Here is a 9013-nt window from a genome sequence, read left to right on the forward strand (position 1 = left end):
GTTCAAATCACTGATTTACAAGCCAGCAGCTTCCCTCTTAAACTCTAGTTCACCACGGCTCCTTAGAAAGAAGGAAAAGGGAATGACAAACCTAACATTTATGATAATGGCTGCTCCAAGAGAGAAGAGAAGGGGATAAGATAGTGAAAGATATGGTGGGGGAAAAAACCACCTAAAAAATATCACTTCTTCAACAACCATTAGAAAACAAGGTTGCCTGTATCTGGTTAGTGAAGTTTCCAGAGTGAAGCACCCAGCAACAGGAGTGTCTCCAGTATCAGCAACAAACTTCAGCACAGCTCTCTGGCCATTATTTCTGGAGAACATGACAATGATTGATAGCAGCTGATTTTTTTTGTTTGTTTATAATTTTTTTTGTTGTGATTTTAATGAAGGTTTATGAAAAGGAAAAAAAAATATCACTTCTGTCACATTAGTTCCAACTCATGGCTACTCTCTGAGATTTCCGAGGAGGTAAATTGCACCAGGAGGAGGCTAGTAGCCTTATCTTTTCTAATAGCCTCCTTAAAAAAGTATCTTTCCTAATAGCCTTAAAAATTATAATTTTCATAACCTAATGACTCCTAAACTCATGTACAGAGCCCTGTTTTGGGAGTTAAGGTTGTCATATTTAGCAGTTATATCACCCTCAACCTTGGTGATAAATCTCTATCATACAGTTGACCACTAACTCACCTGTGCTTTGTGATGTATTGCAGGGAAAACCCTTCCACTGTGTAAGACAGTGTTAAAATAATCCCTGAGGGCCCCCATAGGACCCTCGTCATGGGTGCATGGACCTCTTTCTTCCTTGGAGCAGCTAGAGGATTAAAGCCACCAGAGATGTGCCTCTGCATTAGCAGCACAACTTGCTCCAGATGATGCCACCGGAGTTCCCTGAAGGACATGAAAGGGTTCTGCAAAGGCAAAGGTAATTCTTAGACTGGGAGATGGGTACAGGGCATTACTACTGTCCTCTTGTTCTTCATACATGGAGTGCAAATATTCTTTTATGTATTCAGTGAGAACAAGAGCAACTTTTTAAAATGTCAAGAACCTTGAGGTTAGTCATGAGTGGTCATGAGTGGGTCCGGCCACCATCCCAAGGTATTTGATGAGATCCCACTCTGAGAAGAACCCACTAGAGAATCTCATTTTCTGGGAAGAAAGCAGGAATAGGAGGCTGGGGTCAGCTCTGCTTGACTCTCAGCCTGGGTTATGGAGGAAGTAGGCAGGAGCTAGGAGGCCAGTGCAAATCCGAGGCTGCCAAGGGCTTTATTGGATTTGCAGAACTGGTGTGCAGAGAGCCCATCCCACACTGCCCACCCCACTGCTGATTGTTCCAGAGGCCACATGTCCACAGATAACATCTTTAATATCCAGAGGGAAATGAATTCCCCTGCTTGGTCTGCCCATCTGGTCTCGCCTCTCACTGCAGACAATTAGTTTATAGGAAAAACTGTTCTGCTGTAATTCAGTTTTTCATCACATCTGAGAAAGCATCATTGTCATAGCAGGGCCGGCATGGCTATCACTCTATCTTTTCTTCCTTCCACCCTCTGCATTTTCCCTGATGGCTCTCTATATTATAGCTGTGATGGTTACTGGGTTGTTGTTGGTGTTGGTATTGATTCAGTTCTTACTCAGTGACTTTGTGTACAACAGAATGAAACATTCCTCGATTATTCACTGTCCTTACAGTTGTTGCTGTTTGAGCCCACTGTTGAAGCCACTATGCCAACCCACCTCATTGAGGGTCTTCCTCTTTTTCACTGATCCTCTACTAAGCATTATTTCCTTCTCCATGGACTCATTCCTCCTGATAACACGGCCAAAATATGTGAGTTGATATCTTGCCATCCTTTCTTCTAAGGAGCATTCCGGCTGCACTACAGCAAATAGAAGAAAAGATGAAGTAAACACTCTTAGTAGAAGTCAAGCAGGATAAAGCTCTTTCCCTGCTGAGCTTCTGAAATTTGTTCTTAAACTAAAGGAAATAGAAGAAAAGATGAAGTAAAATTTCTGAAGAGATTTCCAAGCTCACTATGTCAGGAAACTTGGAAAACAGCTACCTGGCCAACTGATTTGAATTGATCCATATCCATGTGCATTTCAAAGAAAGATGATTCAACAGAATGTAGAAATTATTGAACAATGTCATTACTATCACGGCAAGTAATATGTTACTGAAGATTATATTAAAATTACTGGAACAGTAAGTACATGAACAGGGAATCTCTAGAAATTCAAGCTGAGTTCAGAAGAGGCCATGTTATCATTGCTGATTTCAGATGGCTCTCAGCTGGCAAAGACTGCCAGAAAGATGTTTGTTTGTGTTTTATTGACTATGCAAAGTTATTTGACTGTGTGGATTATAATAAACTGTGGATAGCATTGAGAATAATGGTACTCTCAGAACATTTGATTACGTTTATGCAAAACCTAGACATAGACCAAGAAACACGTGTCCCAACAGAACAAGGGAACACTGCATTGTTTAAAAAATGGGGAGGTTCTGCCTCAAGCTGTATCCTGTCAGCATACTTATTCAGTCTGTGTGCTGAGCAAATAATCCAAGAATATGGAATACGCAAAGAAGGATGTGTTGTCACGATTGGAAGAAACTCATAAACAAGCTGTGATATGCAGATGACACAATCTTGCTCACAGAAAGTGAAGATGGCTTGGTGTAGTTGTAGATGGATCTTGAAGACTCTGTTGTTGTTATGTCCTGTCGAGTTGCTTGCAATAGCACTGAACCTTGCTCTGTCTTGAGCCAATTTCATTGTCTCTGACACACCTATCTGCATTACACCAGTCACTGTGTCAATTAATTTAATCCAAGGTCTTCCTCTCCTGCACTGCCCCTTTGCCCTTCCAAGCATGATGTCCTCCAAGGACTGGTCCCTCCTGTCAACAGGTTCAAAGTATATCAGACAGAGCTTCAAAATCCTTGCCTCCAAGGAGCAGCCTGGTTTCACCCTCTCCAGGACAGATCTGTTGTTCTCTTCCATAGTATGTTCAACACTCTTCTCCACCACCATAATTCAAAAACAATTCTTTTGACAAAAATTCTCACAAGTGGACAAAAAAACCTCATGACAGAGAGAGAAAAGATTGCAGCTGTCAAAGATTTCACTTGGCTCCACTAGTTACCATCCATGAAAGTAGCAGTCAGTAAGTCCAAGTGATATGTTGCATTGGGCAGATCTTCTGTCAAGGACCTTGTTAAAGAGCTAAACAGCAAGGATGTTCTTTTAAAGAGTAAGTAAAGTGTATTCAGTGTAAGCCATGGCACTTTATTTTATTTTATTTTTTTGCAAGAAAGAGCTACTTTTATTGCTACTACTCTTGTAAATAATTTCTTTTATACCTATTATACCACACAATATGCCATTTTGTTGTTGTGTGCTGGCTAGTCAGAACTGACTCATAACTGACCCTCCAGGCTACAGACTGAAGGCTGCAAGTAAACTTCGGCTGGTTAATCCCATGGTGGACATGCTTGCCATAGGGTGCACCCTTAGTGACCAGGCATTTCTGGTCACCCTGGCAAACTCGAATCCTGTAGATGACATAACCTTGTTTGACCGTGGAGCCCAGGATGCACACCTTGTCAGACTAGGTGTGGTGGAGGCCCGTGCAGAGCTGAGAGTTGGGGTACTGTCTGCAGGGGACCCATGTTCCCCTGCTGCTTCCACCACAGCTCCTGGATGTACTTGAAAGCACCTATCTTGGATCACCCTGACAGTTGCCACCAGACGAAAAGAAAGCCAAGTTATTTATTTTTAATTACTTCATATCCATGTGAAAGCTAGACAATGAAAGAGAAAATTGAAGAACTGCCATTCAATTGTAAGGTTGGCAAAAATATTGACTATACCATGGACTGCCAAAAGAACAAATCTATCTTGAAAGAAATATTGCCAGAGAATTCCTTAGAATCAAAGCTAGTGAGACTTTATCTCATACATTTTTTAAAATGAATTTTTATTTTAATTGTGATTTTAATGAACATTTACAGAAAAGTTAGATTTTCATTCGTTGATTGTTGCACATTTTACCCCTCTTTCTCTCTTCCCCCTCGCCAGAAAAAGTTATTTATTCATTGTTGCACATCGATCCCCCCTCCCCAGTTCTCTTCGCAATGTACCTCTTATTCTGAGATGTTGTGGTACATATAATTTTCCCCTCATATGTTCCAATGCAGTATTAATTTTTTCAACATATACCTGGTTTATTAGTAATAGTTTTCTGCTTTTAATTATCCTCTTTCATGTTATCATGAAGTTTTTAAATAGAACCTTTTTATTTGACTGTTAATCTTTTCTTTTTTTAAACAAACATTTACAGAGAAGTTAGATTTTCATTCATTCATTGTTGCACACTTTACTCTCCCTCCCTCACTTCCCCCCAGTTCACATTTTTAAAAAAAAAGATTCATTTGTTGTTGCACAATTAACTCCCTCCCTCTGCCCCAAGTCCCTTTTACAATAATATACCTCTTATTCTAGGCTGTTGTCATATGTACAACGCCTAATGATATATTAATTTTAGACAGTGTTGGCAAAATTGGAAAACTATCTGTAGAGAATTCAAGCAAGACTCACCCCTCATACCATGTACAAAACCCAACTCAAGGTGGATAAAAGACCTAGGAATAAAATCAAAGACTATAAATTTCGTTAGAGAAAAGCTAAGAGGAACTCTAGAAGCCCCAATCCACAGTATGAACAACAGTCTTCCAAGCTTAATGAAAATCCTCCAACCAAAAAAAAAAAAAAAAAAAAAAAAAAAATAAATTTTAAAAACCCAAACAAACAAAAAAAACTCCCCTACAATCTGGAGAAGAGTACTGAATGTACCATGGACTGCCAAGAAAACAAACAGATTCATCCTAGAGAGGGTTAAACCAGGCTACTCCTTGGAGGCAGGGATTCTGGGGCTTCGTCTAACATACTTTGATACTTTGGACATGTTGTAAGGAGAGACAGGTCCTTGGAGAGGGACATCATGCTTGGTAGGGTAGAGGGACAGCGCAGGAGGGGAAGACCCTCTATGAGGTGGATTGATTCAGTGACTGGGGTAATCGGGATGGGTGTGTCAGAGGCAGTGCGATTGGCACAGGATAGAGCAGGGTTTAGGGCTGTTGTACATAGGGTCGCTATGAGTCGCAAACGACTTGACGGCACATAACAACAACAACAACAATCAGGAGAGAACAAAATAGATGTATAGGACCATCTCATATTCTTTAACTATGTTAGCAGCAGGAAGCAAGAAGCAATCTGTGGAGAAGGATATCTTTCTTGGAAAAGTGGAGGGTTAGCAAAAAAGAGGAAGTGCCTTCATGAGATGAGTTAATGTAGTGACTACAACAATGGATTTAAGCCCAGAAGGCATTTTTAGGATGGTTCAGGATAGAACAGAGTTTTTCTATTGTCTCTGTGAGTTGAACCAGAGGCTCTGGTAGCCTCCTGACAAGAAGCTGCACTGCAGTCTCAAAAGCCCATGGTTTGAATTCACCAGCTGCCATGCTGGAGAAGGACGGGCAGTTTCCTCTCATATGATTAACTGCCTCTGAAAACTTGCCAGAGAGTCAGCAATGGGTCAGTTCCGATTCCACAGTACACAGGATAACAACAAGAGTTGATCCAACTAAATAATACCACAGATAGCATTTATACAAATAGGAAACAGCTCTGATTTTAGGTTCTCTTAAGAACTAAGTTGCGTTTGCTGTGCATGTATATTAGAGAAATGTGGTAAAAGAATACAACCCTGACACACACCTTTCTGGACTTTAAACCACATTTTATCTCCTTGTTCTCTTCAGATTACTGCTGCTAATGTACAAGTTTCACTTTAGATTAAATGTTCTGAGAGTCCTGTTTTTCTCAATGTTATCCACAATTTATTATGATCCTCACAATTAAATGTCTTTGTATATTTTATAAAGTACAAGTAAACATCTTTCTGCTATTCTCTGCTATCAGCCATGTTCTGAAATCAGCAATGATATCCCCTGTTCTTTATCCTTTTCTGAAACCAGCCTGAATTTCTGTTGAAATAGTGTGGCAAACATTTTATAATTATCTTCAGTAAAATTTTACTTATATGATAATGGTATTGTTTGATAATTGGCATTAAGTGTAGATATTATCCTATCACTGAAACATTGTATTTCAAGATAAATATTAAAATGTTCTTTTTGATGTTGTTGTTGATGATTATTGCCTTCAAGTTAAGCACGACTCATAGCGACCCCATGAACAAAAGGCCTGAAGCTCCTCTACAACTATCAACACTTATCAAAGTTCATAGAGTTTCTGGAGGCATGTTATTTAGGAAGTGGATGCCACTTGATGATGAATGCACAATCATGCTCTTCAATTTGCCATTCCTGGCATGGTAACCTATGACAGTCAGATTCCAAATACCCAATACTAGTTCATTTCCATTCACTAATGCCTAGGATATTAAACTTTATTTGTTCCATTTAATTTTTGACAACTTCCAATTTTCCAGATTCATACTTCATACATCTCACATTCCAATTATTAATGGATACTTGCAGCCATTTCTCCTCATTTTCTTCATTGACTGAAAACTTCACTCCACTTGCATTGTTGGACTCCCTACCTTAGAGGATGCAGCCCTTCTGTCACTTTCCAAAGTGAAAGTCACGCCTTCTGGCCCTGTATCAGAAAATGTTCTGCTACTCTTCTTAGGGCTTTAAAGGGCCTATTATTTCAGATGTGAGTGACAAGTCTGCTTATTCTTGAGGCTCTGCAGAAACTTGTCTACTTACAATGGGTGACTCTGCTGGTATTTGAAATAGCTGATGATAGCTTCCAGCATCACAGCAACATGAAAGCCACCAGTCTGTGTCAGGAGTGGTGATGTATGGAAATGTTAGGTGCCATCAAGCCAGCTCAAACTCATAGTGACCCTATGTACAATAGAATGAAATCTTGTCCAGTCCTCACAGGCTCTGCTGTACATAAGCCCATCATTGCAGTCGTTGTGTCAATCCATGTCATTGAGGGCCTTTTTTATTTTGGTCCATCATCAACATTTATGAAAGTAGCAGTTAAGAAATCAAACCACATGCTACATTGAGTAAATATCCTGCCAAAGACCTTTTAAAAGTCCTTATGAGCAATGATATCACTTTAAAGACTAAGATGCCCCTGCCTCAAGCTATGATTTATAAGTGTTGTCATTTGTGTCATTGAGTTGGAACTGACTTTTAGCTAAGCCTTTCACAGGTTTTTAGAGGCTTTAAATATCACGGGAGGAGTTGCCCATCTTTCCCCTTTGAAGAACCTGCTGGTGCTTCAAACCATGTACCTTTGGGTTGGAAGTACTGCTTCAGACCACTAGGCCACCAGGTTCTCTATGATATCTAAATGTTGTTGTTATGTACCATTGAGTCAGAACAGACCATCCAGCAGGTTTTCATAGGCAGTAAATCACACAGGAGGTGACTGACCATCTTTCTTCTGTGGAGCTCTGTGGATCCAAACTGAGTGCCTTTCAGGTTGGTAGTGCAGCTCCTAACTGCTACGCCATGAGAGCTCCCTATGATATATCACTAGAGGAGTCAGAAAGTGCAACTTTAACTTCATTTTAAATTCTTAACATGAGTCTAGAATTCATGTTGCATTTAAAAAAGTCTACTGTCTTAGTTATCTAGTGCTGCTGTAACAAGATACAACAAGTAGATGGCTTTAACAAACAGAAATTTATTCTACACTTTAGGACACTGTAAATCCAGAAGCCTTTGAGCTGTGGTGCTGGATAAGAGTATTGAGAGTACCATGGGCTGCTAAGAAAACAAACAGATTCATCCTGTTTTATTTTAAAGGGTTAAACCGGGTGGCTCCTTAGAGGCAAGGATTCTGAGGCTCCATCTAACATACTTTGTACATGTTGTAAGGAGAGACTGGTCTTTGGAGAAGGACATCATGCTTGGGAGGGTGGAGGGACAGCGCAGGAGGGGAAGGCCCTCTATGAGGTGTATTGATTCAGTGATTGGGGCCAGAGGCAGTGTGGTTGGCACAGGACAGAGCAGAGTTTAGGGCTGTTATTCAAAGGGTCGCTATGAGTCACAAGCGACTCGACGGCACATAACAACAATAACAACAAGTCCAGACGCAAGATGGTCAGTCTAGGGGAAGGCCCACTCTGTGTATGTCAGTTGTAGAGCAAAGTCCTTTTTTCCTTCAGTATCTGTGGGCGAGGTGCTCCTTGGAGAGCTCCATGTGTCCTGGCCTCCCTCGGGGTTCAGGAGCTTCCTAATACAGGGGCCTGAGTCCACAGAGTGCACTTCACTCCTGGAAGTAATTTCTTTGTGGTAATGAGACACCTCTACCTTCACTCCTGAGATTCATTTTGCTCCTCTATTATCTTAGAGAACTCTTAGAAACAGACATGAGTAAAGAAGCAATTTTACTAGTTGTTTATGAGAAAAACTTGCCTTGTAGCTGTTCTGGGATCACTGAATGATATGTGGTTTTGGCCAATCATGTAATCATAATTATGTGCTATGCACATATCCCTACCAAACTTCTGTTTCTGGATAGACCATCTTTATCTGCCCTGGGGGGTCTTTCAGTTAACTTTAAGTTTTGTAACCTTTAGTTCCAACAGTCTAAGAGTGTACAACTGTAAAAAGAGCAAGGGTTATGCACACCTATGTTGATTGCGGCTTTGTTCACAATAGCAAGGAGTTGGAAACAACCTAAATGCCCAGCAACAAACGAATGAAGAGAGAAGCTGTGGTATAGTCACACAATGGAATACTATGCTGCATTGAAAAACAAAGAAGTCAAGCAATATTATTCAAAATGGGTGACCCTGGAGGACATTATGCTGAGTGAAGTATCTCAGTCACAAAAGGACAAATACTGCACGGTGCTAGTGTAGTAAAACAGGGCTGACATTGGGGTTGGGGGAGACTGAGAAAGATGGGTTCAATAACGTATACTGCACTGAAACAGGTGAGGGA

The sequence above is a fragment of the Elephantulus edwardii genome, unplaced genomic scaffold (genome assembly GCF_000299155.1).
Source record: "Elephantulus edwardii isolate Elephantulus edwardi_28Jun2011 unplaced genomic scaffold, EleEdw1.0 scaffold00026, whole genome shotgun sequence".
Taxonomy (NCBI): Eukaryota; Metazoa; Chordata; class Mammalia; order Macroscelidea; family Macroscelididae; genus Elephantulus; species Elephantulus edwardii.